The sequence below is a fragment of the Terrapene carolina genome, unplaced genomic scaffold, assembly GCF_002925995.2.
Source record: "Terrapene carolina triunguis isolate 2854851 unplaced genomic scaffold, T_m_triunguis-2.0 Scaffold192, whole genome shotgun sequence".
NCBI lineage: Eukaryota > Metazoa > Chordata > Testudines > Emydidae > Terrapene > Terrapene triunguis.
The window spans coordinates 24,237,662-24,249,445 of NW_020664543.1; the positions used below are offsets into that span (position 1 = coordinate 24,237,662).

Consider the following 11,784-nt stretch of genomic DNA (forward strand, 5'->3'; position numbering starts at 1 on the left):
TGAGAGGTTTGCTGAGAATTTACAATTGTCCCCTGGTCCCCAACCCAACACACAGAGTGTGAAATATTGCCCAGGCTCCATGAATACTGCGGCTGGAAAGGAAGGAATCCACACAAGCTAGGATACCTCATCCAGTCAGAGAAAAGCCACATGTGGAAAGTGTGGCTGTGACCCAGATCTTCATATTAGGAAGGAGCATATGGGCACATGACCGATCCCAGGGAAGGGGGAATAGCATGGCTAGAGGGTAGAGCACTGGACTGGTACTCAAGAGATCTGGGTTCTGTGCTGGGCCTGCAAGGTGTTTGAGCAAGTCACTTCAGCTTCCCCATCGGTAGAGTGCTCTGGGGTCGCAGGATACACAGCACTGTGTAAGAGTGAGGGATTGGTTAGTCATTTCGTTACCTGCAGATAATCACAATGAAGATATTTTAAATATCATCATGGCTGCTAAGCACCTGTTGTGAAGTGAGATGTGGAGGATTCTCTATCGCTTAAAGTCTTTAAATTGAGTTTGGATGTCTTCCCACAAGATACACTCTCATTCAATCAGGAGTTGTTAAGTTTGATGCGGGAGTTACTGGGTGACATTCTCTGGCCTGTTATACAGGAGATCAGATCAGATGATCATAATGGTTCCTTCTGGGACCTTCACATGGAAGCCAATAGGAGCCGAGGGTGCTCAGTAATGTGCGAGATTGTGCCCATACTGCTGTTGATTGTATTAAGTGTTGGTTTCAATGATCTAAGGACTTTCTTTTAATCTACCTTGATGCTCCTTCTGCTCCATGAAGAAGACCACTAGGAAAGTTGGATGGGAGTTGCATCACTGTCATACAAAAGACCATACAGTCTTCACATGGTATTCACATACAGTACAACCCTAACTGATTGAAACTTGTGGATACAATGTTGCCCCACTGGTGATAATACTGGTAAGGGCTTCATCAATGAACCCTGGGTGCCCCAGACTTGAATATAGCCCAAAGTAAGCCAGGCCCAGAGTGTAACCCCATTGTGTCTGGCTGACATTTGGGAAGCCAGACACCTGGAGAATAAATTCCTTTACTCTGTATTCCTTCAGCTTTAAATGCACTTGCCAAAAGTCTGTACTTCTGCAGTTGTGTCATTTTTTAAAACAGAAATAGTTGCAAGAATTTCACATGCATCCCGCATTGCTGTTTCCATTTTGTTGCCAGTTTCTCACTTTTGTATTTTCCCTTTATGTACTGTTGAATTTTTGTTGTTGTTGTTGTTGTTGCTTATTTTATATATGGGAAGAAGATTTCTGGTAGTAGAGGACTCTTTAAACCAGCAGATCCAGTGCCTGGAAGTTGAAACTTGACAAATTGAAACAAGAAATAAGGTGCAAAATTTTAAGGATAATTAACCATTGGCACAATTTGCCAAAGCATGTGGTGGATTCTCCATTATATGAATTATTTAAATGAAGATTGGGATGTCTTTCTAAAAGATACACTCTAGTTCAACCAAAATTTGGGGGCTTTATACAGGAATCACTGGGTGAAATTCTATGGCCTATGTTACGCAGGAGGCCAGATCAGATTATCATAATTGTCCCTTCTGGCGGTAGCATCCATGAATCAATTATTAGGTTTCCATGGCTGTGTCGTGGTGACTGTTAGAGAGATGCCGTGCACAGCAATGTCGTGATCCTGAGGAGACTGGATCAGTTGACCATGAGCTCTAGAGTTCCCAAACCTTGCTAAGAACAAAGGGCCCGAGAAGTCCCAGGAGAAAGGACTTTTTTTCTCTCCCCTATTTAATTGATCAGAGACCAAAGAACCCTGCAGAGCTAGCCAGTGGAATCTTACCTGTGAAATAAACTGAGTAATAACGATTCAAGGTGGAGAATGGGACTGCACAGTGAATTGTCTATAGGAGGCAGGGTGTGCTTGGGTGGCCAGGGCTCTGGCACTTAAAGGACTTTGTAACTCTGTTGGGGTGATACAACCACAAGAATTAAAGAGGACATGGTGCTCTGGTTTTGTACACAGGGTCTTCAGTTGGCTTGAGCTTTTTTTGGGCTAGGCAGGGTGGTCCATTGCCTTCCTTTCAGGCTAGTGAACTAAATGTGTTGTCCCCAGAAGAAGATAATTTGGCAGGGATCTTGTTTGGTAGGAAGTGCCAGGCCAACAAAGAATCAGAAAGAGAAACAAGGGACTCCAGTGTGCATGCAGAAGAGACCAGATGGACTCAGTGAGCCTGGGTTAGATGCAATACTAAGGCTCTATCACAGATGGAAAGTACCAGAAGGGAAAAAAGGGAAGATTTGTAAGGGAATTACCTGATTCCAGTGTTTTCAGCTTCTGGAGTCTCCTCAAGAGCTGACAGGTCAGGTGGGTGCTCCAAGGAGTGACCAGGAGGTCAGCAGAGGTACAGTAGGAAGCCAGGATCAGAAGCACAGACACTAGCTTCATGTGTGCCTAAAGATGACCGGCTGGTAGGGTTTCATGGCTCTCTGATTGGTTATTTTGGTTATTTCTCTGCTAGTGCAGCATCAGGCTACACACTAAAGTGCAACATCCAGTGCTGGGTCTAATGCGATTCTTGCAGGAGGAGTGGGGCAGAGAGGGAACCAGGGAACAGAAATGGGTGCAAAGGAGGGGAAGAGGGTGACTGTTGATTCAGATTCTGTTCATGTTTTAGCAAATGCCATTGGAAAAGAGCTTGCTGAGAAAAGCTCCTGCTACACAGATGGGGCTGAAAGAGGCCTTGGCAATGGTGGGATGGGATATGGAGAATGCCCACAACCCCCTCAAGGAAGTGGTGGAACTGACCATAAAGAAATGCTGTTCAGATAAAGCTTGCTGAGGACATGAACAGTTGCAATGGCTGATGGGAACTATTGCCATCTCTATGTGGGGCAAGCCACCGAGAGCAAACAGAAGCCACAGGGTACCTGCCATCCCAATGGGGGAGGTGAGGGCCTTGGATCTAAGGAGATGGCACCAGGTTTCCAATGGAAGGGTTCCCCTCCCACCTTTGGTTTCTTTTTTCTTTGGGCCTTTGAGGCACACTGGGCCCAAGCCTGATGTAATCCTTGGGAGAAAAGGTGGCCTGGGGAGAAAAACCCCCATGTCCGTTTTGTAAGGAAGGAAACCTTCATTCTCAACTAAACCTCCCTGTGCAGCATTGCTTCTGCCACACTCTCCAGGAACAGTGAACACAGGCTATCTTGCCAGAGCCAGGATTTATTTTCCCCTCTGAATTCTCGACAGGCCTGGGGCCATGAGTGTGTAAAGGACATCTCCATGGCCTAGCAATTGGGGAGCAGCAAAAGAGCTGACAATGTTGCTACTTCTCTTTTCCTCCTCCTGCTGTCAAGTTCGTTGCAGATTGGATTGGCAGGGAAGTGGCTCATGCCCTTCCCCTGCAGCTGTGGTTTCTGTTTCACATGCTGTAACCCACCGGTGCCATTTTGATGATGTTAGGAGCCGTGCTGCCAAGAGGTGAAAGCTGGGCCTGAGACTGGTTGGGCAGGTGCACACCTCTCCAGCTGTGCACCTTCTGATCAGTATGAGCTACAGCACTCACTGCAGCCAGAAGTGTTCCTCCCTCCCTCCCACCCAGACGTCGTCTTCTTTCACTGTGTGCTGTTGTAAACAACAGGTAACACCCAATGAGTCTGAGGTTACAGAGCAACTATCTAATCCAGCTAGCTACTGGCATTCCTAATGCATCCATCACTGTGGCACCTGGAGACATGTCAGACAGACAATCCTGTGTAATTGTCAACTCCTTTCTCCTCAGCCATGGTCTTTGCTTGTTGCCTGTATTCTGACATCTGTTTAACGGTCAGTTGTATACATTTGGGCCTTCGTAGCTGAGAATCATGGACGGGAATAAGGAAGAATGAGTGAACAGTGGGAAATCTGCCGGGCCACCGGGTGTTTGAAGAACATAGTGTATGAGTAGCAACATGATGCGAGCATCTCTGGGCTCCATAGGAGATGCCCTACACCGTTTGGTGCTAGACACCAGTGACAAGTTAAAGCAACATCAGAGAAGTGGGTAGGGGAAGAGACTATGAAAGCTCCTGTGACAATGGTGCTGATGCTCAGGAGAACTAATGGAGAAAGTGAGGCCCAGATTCTCAAATCAGCTTCACCAGCGGAGACACCGCAGAGGGCAGAATGGAGATAATTGGTTGGCTTGGCAGGTTACCTTCCCAAAGAGTGGGTGACCAAACCACAGGCTAGGCTAGAACTGCCAAGATGCTGCCAGCCAGGAGCTTTCTGAACAGAGCTTCTCCGGAGGAGAGGACCAGCACAGGCCTCTCACTGGTGGGGGAGGGTTTCACAGCAGTGGTGTGGACGGACTCTCCATTCCAAAACCAAACCCACACAACCACCCCCAAAATAAAACTCCAAAAGGTGCCTTGGGCCAGATCTGCAGCTGGTGTAAATCAGCAGAGCTCCAGCGAGGTCAGTGGGCCTGATCCGCAGCCAGTGTAAATCAGTGGAGCTCCAGCGAGGTCAGTGGGCCTGATCTGCAGCCAGTGTAAATCAGCGTAGCTCCAGTGACGTTAGTGAACTGTGCCAATTTGCACAGTCTTTTCTCTTTTGGCCAGATCCTGGCCCCTTCTGAGGCTTCTTCATACACCAGCATTTCCCACTGACTGCAGTGCTGTAAGGGAGTGGAGAGTCAGGCCCCCTGGAGTTACGTTTGTGTAATATTCACATAAGAGGACAATCCGTAAGTGCGAGGGGATCCTCTCTGCCTACTTTACACCACTCCAGCCCTGGGAGTTCCCCCTGTGTAGGGAGAATGCCCAGAGAGGTTCCACGCTGACTGCTAGCACATGGGGACACGGCTGCTGGGTGTAACTGTTGCAGGGGACCAAACAGGCCTCTGACTGGCCTCACGATCAGGCAGCCACCTTTGTCTCCCAGCGCCCAGGCCTGTGCTGGATGGAGCTTGGCGGGAGAAGAGAATGTGGCCCAGGGAGTCAGAGCTTTACATCCTGTGGGCTCCAGAATCCTGAAAGTACCAATTGTTCTCACAAAACAAACCCAGCGAACTCGGTTTGAACCCAGCCTCGGCACACAGATGGGGAACTCGACCTCTGGAACAGGAGGCGCTGGTTCATCTAGCCAGAGACCATTTCATAGTTTTAAAAATCTCCTGTGCCAGCCTCCACATTAGGCCTTTTGGCACCTGCATATCTGAAGAGCAACCTATTGATGGGATTACCACTTTGAATGCAGCAAACAACACAGGTCAAAGCTCTGATTAGCCTGGTATATCTGGGAAAGGCTTTTAATAATCCATCTGAGTCAGGCTATTCCAGAGATGCACACATTCAAAGTGCTGTTTTCAGCAGCTCCTTCCACCTAAGGGCATATTCTGAGCTTGCTCTGCATGCGAAGGAGTGCCGGAGACGCTCTCCGTCCTTCCAGAAATTGTAACTAACGTGTCTAGCCAAACCCAGGCAGAGCAGCACAGGACACTTGCCATTGCAATCATTGTACAGATGAGGCAATAATTGCCATTGAATCCTAGCTGTGTGTGGGATGGCAGGCCAGAGTGCACACTGGCTGTATAGGAAGGGGTAATGGTGGGCAGGGCAGAGAACCCCTCAAAGTCTGAATGCTTCTTTGGAGGTTCTCTGATCTCATCCAAACTTTGGAGATTGTCTTCTTCCCCTTCTCCCGCCCTCCTCTGTCTCCCAAGTCTCCAGCTGGGTCCCTGCCTCTGATTTCCTTCCCTAGCCTGTACAATCAACTCTCTGGCTTCTCCCCACAACCTGGAGCTGGTAATGCACCCTGTGACTTTCTTCTAATGAAGTTTCCAAGGATCAATCCAGAAATGTGCATCAGAGACGTGGGGCCGATCCTCTGCTGCTTTGCAGTTTGTGTCATCATTCAGAGTGAGTTCAAGGTGGGTAGAAAACGATACGCAGTCCAAGTGCTAGCACTTTACAGCCACTTTGCTTAATGTAAGTGATGACTCGAGAATCAGGCCCGTGGTATGGAAAACCCCCAGGGAGCTCCAGTAACACAACATTTCATTTCACTTTACTTTATTAGTGTCTCAATTTTCATTCATTTGAAATGGAAAGAAATAAACCCAGTCTGCCTTGACACCTGGGGGATCTGAACAAGGCTGATTCTGTTCAAAGCCACTCCATGCTGCTTTACATTCCTCCAATCATTCCTCTCTTGCTCCAAGCCCCAAGTGTCTCTTGCAGCCTGCCCCCCAGCCCTCCTCAGAAAAGCCCCAAATTCCCACTGAAGAGTTTCCACACCTTTGGCAGATTCTCTGGGGCAGGATCTGGTTTGCATTTCAGCCTCTTTGTATTTCCTGAGCAGCAAAGAGCAGAAAGCAGCCAGATCTGCCCAGCTGAGAGTTGCCCTGGGTGGGAATCATTGGCCTATATATCGAAGGTTCTTATTCTCTCCGAAGTTCCAAGCTCATGCCCTAACCACTAGGCCATCAGTGTTTTCCATTCAGATTGTCTGATGGGGCGACGTTAAGTACCAACTATGGAGATTGGTTCTGTGCTATAGATACTGGACCCAGACCACAAACTCGTTGCACACAGACCACCAAACACCCAGATGACAATGCCTCCTCCTCCTTTATCATCAACATAAACCTGCCTGCTATTTCATCAGCAGCACAGGAAGGCAAGGTCTCTTCCCCAAGGAGAGTGCCATCCAAACAGAAAATACACAGCTAGGGATGGACCAGAAAGGTGCATGAATGAACAATGAGGTTATCTTGCATCATGGGAATTCCATTATTTCAGTTAGACTTTTAAAAAAGATTTAAATGATTTCATTTCTCTTTACTTTTCCCTTTCCTAGCCTCAGGCTTCTGCTCTTGGGGCTAGCCTGCTCTGCACTTAAAAGCTTTACAAGCATAGCTGTGTCAGTTAGGAGTGTGGAAATATTACAGGCCCCTTAACCAGCATAGCTGTGCCAGCAAAATCTGTAGTGTAGGTGCAGTTATACATGGGAAAAAAGTCCTTTTCCTGGTATAGGTTATTTCATTCAGGGAACTGGTATAAGCTGTACCAGTAAACACTCATGTTTATACCACTCATGTCTTTTACAGTACTCATGTCTACACTAGTGTGGTTTGCCAGTATAGCTCAGCCTGTACAAATAAACCCTTTCTAGTGTAGACAAGGCCTGAGACTCGGGCCTCTGCCACTGTCATCAAAATCTCAGAGCTTTTGGTGCTATCACAGGGGTATTTGCTGAAAAGGCCCTGGCTTTGGGTGCTAAAACCATGAAAATGACACGGAAGTACAGCTGATCAACAGTTTTCATTCAAAACTTTCTTTTATTTTTTTGACAGAAACAAACTTTTTGTTTTCTGACTGCACACTTCCATGATAACCTTCTGTTTTATTTCAAAAAATTCCTGTTTTTCGTTGGAACGGAGCATTTCAAAATTTTAAATTTTGGGGGGTTTACCACTTTTCTCTCCTTTCCCCCCCTTTATTCCTTGTTACCAGTGAATGCAACATAATCAGTGATGTTGAGAGGTTTGGTTGAGTTTTGGGGTTTGGTTGTTTTTCACTTTCCTGTTTTTCCTTTTCCCACTCTGGAACTTTTCAAAACTTCTTCAACTTGGAAAGATGACAGAACAGCAAAAGGAAAGATGGAACTCTGTAACTGCTGCCATGTCATTTTTCCAGAGTTGGAGAAGCCTGGAAAGTCACAGAGCAGCAGAGTTTGGGTTGCAAAATCCTGGCTATTACTCATTTTGTTGCACTCAGTGGCAAAAGGTGGGGGAGGAAAAAGAAAAGAGGGAAAAAGCCTAAAATTCACAATTTTAAAAACTTAACATTTTTTGGGAAAAAAAAAAAAAAAAAATCACAAATCTGTGTTTTGACTTCAAGCCACTAAGATGACCCACCAGGTGGCAAAAGCTCCCGGCTAAGGATGTGTTCTCCAGTGACACTATGTAAGAAGGCATGACAAATGACCACAGATTCTCAAAGTTACCTGTCAGGCAACGAGAGTGCTCTGGCACAGCCCGGTGCCTGGGTTGCAAGGTGGAACCTCACTCAGGGGTGAGGCAAGCATTTCATCAATCAAAATGGATATGTGAAATAATCCAAAACTGTTTGACTGCTCCAGAAAAGTGACACTTCTGTAGTAATAAGTGTGGCTCTGAATACACTAATGAGCCATGGACCCAATGTAAAGGATGAAGCTAAGGGATGAATGATCATGCCACTGGTGAAGAGACTGTGAAGGAATTTAGCATTCCCTCCACAGAGGGCAGTCCTCAAGCCACAAGGCCAGGCTCTGCAGCTCTTATCAGGAGCAAGGATAGCTAGAAATGGTGGGTTACTATGGCAACAATATCTGTTTGAAAAAGAGAGACTAATAAAAGTAGCGAGAGGGCGAGTGGCTGAAGAATATAGATTTACTTTGAAACAGAGCATCACAGTGAGACGTGACTTGCTCCAGACAACAGAACAAACCATGAGGAGAACATGGGAAATGAATTGAACCAGGCATTCCTGGCAGCAGGAGCCCGTATAGGAGAGAGCTGGTTGTGATGGAAAGGTGCACCTGACAACCTGGTGGGTGCTCGGTGTTGTGTGAGTGTCCCGGGAGCACCACAATGGAGGGGTGTGTGTCCCACACATGGAGTGCCCCCACAGACATGGGTCGCATTGCTTCTTGCCCACTGCACAAGGGCATCTGGCCTTACAGCCACAGGAGGCACGTATGTATGTGCCCTCCTGTCTGAACCAGGCCAGGAGTAAGAGCAAACGGGCACATTGGAGGGGTGAGCAGAAGGAAGAAAACTGACCAAACTCCCAGTGAGTGTGTGTGGGGTGAGGAGGGGGCACAGAGCTCCATCTTCCTGCACAGTCAGAGGGGTCACCCTAAGAGTCTGGGTACTTATCCCAACAACTCAGATCTCTGTGTCTCCAGAGCTGGGCTGGGAGTCTCTGAGGCTTCCTCTGTTTCCCACTGTCATGGGGAGTGTTTTCTCCTCATGTTTCACCACATCTGCTACTTGTTGGAACCAGGAAACAGTGGTGGGACGGGGAGTGGAGCAGTTACCTGCATGGGATTTGAACCCGAAAAGATTTGAGCAAAGGTTCAGGTCAGACTGCCTGTCTCTCCTGCACGAAGCAGCGGGGCTCTGTCCCATCTCCTAGCCCATCCCCCCAGATTGAGGGGCAGAAGGCACAAGTAAGACACTGTGGTGTGGGGGTCTGGCCCAGCTCTAACCTAGAGGATCTCTTAGTGACACCATGGGATGAAGCGTGGTAGGAACAAAGGCTGGAGTTCAGTACCCCTGGGTGTGAGAGGGAAAGACAGGGCAGTGAAGGAAGGAATTCCCTCCCCCAGGAAATGCTGGGGTCCTCTGTTAAAATTAGCAGCAGGTCCCCCCAGCACTCAATGCCTTGGAAGGTGCAGTCAGCCTGAGACAGCCTGTTTTCCTGACATTCAAGGAACTAGTGGGCAGTAGATCACCCCAAGGTGCAGTGAGGGGAGGGGTAGTAGGTCACCTGAGGCTCAAAGACTTTGGGGGCAGGAGGATCACCCTTGGACTCAGATGCTGGTGGACAGGGAGGTCACCCTAAGCTTGGGAAACTGATGGGAAAGGGAGGTCACCCTGGGACTGGGGGGGCTGGCGGGAAGGGGGAGGTCACCCCGGGACTGGGGGGGCTGGCGGGCAGGGGGAGGTCACCCCGGGACCGGGCCGGCTTGTGGGTGGGGTGGGTCCATTCTTCCCAATTCTCCCCAGCCACATGGCCAACATGTGTCATGCCCTGGGGCCCCACCGCCCTCTCTGATAATCATGTCAAAAGGAAGCCACCCCTTCTCCGTGGGAGAGGCAGAGCAACTAGTTCTTCCTGCTGTTACTGAGGCCTGGTCTACGCTATGGAGTTAGGTTGACCTAACTCTGTAAGCATCTACACCAGGGATCTCAAACTCAAATCACCATGAGGGCCACATGAGAACAAGTACATTGGCCCGAGGGCCGCATCACTGAAACCTTTTCATACAACGATACAAAAGTATAGTCAAAAATGAAAAAAATGAAGAGTAATATAGTATGCTATTAAAAGCCAATGTATTAACTTTTTAAAACTGTAATGTGAAGAGGGGTTTTAATAAAATATAAACACCTGTAACTATTCCTTATGTGGTCAGTAACACTGATGATGATCTACACTAACAGTCTATCAACATAGCTGTAATGGCAGGAACTTTTAAAAGTAACTATTTATACAAGATACGTTGTCACTTTTAACAAACATTCTCCCCAACTACTCACAGCAAAGAATTATACATGCTGAACTTCATACCTCAGACTGCTCTTCTAGTCCATGAGGCCCCGCCCATGCCCTGCCTCTTCCCACCCCTTCCCCGCCCCTATTCCACCCCCTTCCCCATATCCCCGCCCCGGCCCTGCCTCCTCCCCTGAGCATGCCGCATGCCCGCTCCTCCCCCCTCCCTCCTGGAAAGTCCTAAGCTGTTTGGCAGCAGGAAGCGCTGGGAGGGAGGCGGAGGAGCAGGGACGCGGCGCCCTCGGGGGGGTGTGGAGAAGGAGGGACGGGGGGTGAGGGGAGCTTGGCTGTCAATGGAGCCGGCGCATATGGTGGGCTGCAGGAAATAACTCTGTGGGCCGCATGCAGCCCGCGTGCCGCGTGTTTGAGACCCCTGAGCTACAATAGCATGTCGCTCCCGCCAACATAAGTCGCCCAGTACACTGACCTAATAACTCCACCTCTGTGAGAAGTGTAGCGCTTAGGTCGATGTAGTTAGGTCGACGCAGTGTCCATGTAGACGCTCTGAGCTGTCAGCCCCGGCAGTAGGGCTGCAGTCTGTCAGTGCCTGGTGAGGATGTTCATCACCGACAGGAGCGTGAAAAATCGATTCAATTACTGCATGGGCTCTATGTTGATGTAACTTACATTGACTTAATTTTGCTGTGTAGACTTGCCCAGAGTGCTTGGTTTTCTGGGCGTGTGATTCTCCACACCAGAGCAGCACACACCATTTCTACAGCATCATTTGTGTCAGGGCTTTGCCCTCTTTCTCTGTGTGCGCATTGTCTGCACAAAGACAGCCAGTGTCGCCAACTCTCCGATTTTATTGCAACTCACACAATATTTGGGGGGGTTCGTCAAGCTCCTGCAATCAGGTGATCGTGAGAGAATCTCAGCTTTCATATAATAAAAAAGAGGAAGTTTCTAGCCCTCAAGCTTGTTAAAAAAGGCTTAAAACTTGACCTGAGTGCACCCTAACGGGTCAAGCACTAGAAAGCAAATGGAAACGCTGTCTAGTATTTAGAAAACCTCATGATTTTGAAGCCAGTTTGATGGTTTTGGGGATCCCGGCTCCTGACATGTGACTGCAATGCTGTAGTCATTTCCTCACAGCGATTAGCTTTCCAGAATTCCCCCCTCGTGTCGTGGCAAAGGCCCGCTCTTGGCAGGAGCTGTTCAGCAGTTGGTTGTGAGCAGTTGGATGTGAGCTGGATTGATCAGTCCCATGATGTGTTCCCGTCACTTCCCTGGAAATACGCAGTTCCCACATGCGGAAGTCATGCTCCCCAGCTAGCAGTTCCCTCTCCACGAATGACTCCCAGGACCTAGCTTCACCCAGCTGGGCCCGAGAACATCCCTGCTAGACAATGTCTAACCTGTGTGTCTGCAGGAGGGTCGCATGGCCAGGTGCCAGCATGGGCTGGCCAATTCAATAACTATTCAACTGAGTGGCCTTGGGCCTGTCTGTTACTATAGTGCAGGGTGGGTCTGCATAAAGCCCTGGG

At 48.6% G+C, this 11,784-nt stretch overlaps 1 protein-coding gene across 1 annotated transcript in view; it reads left to right on the top strand.

Moving 5' to 3' along the window:
- Nucleotides 1–11,784, top strand: part of SHISA6 (shisa family member 6) — a 363,781-nt gene that overhangs the window by 18,862 nt on the left and 333,135 nt on the right. The gene's annotated exons all lie outside the window — the stretch shown is intronic.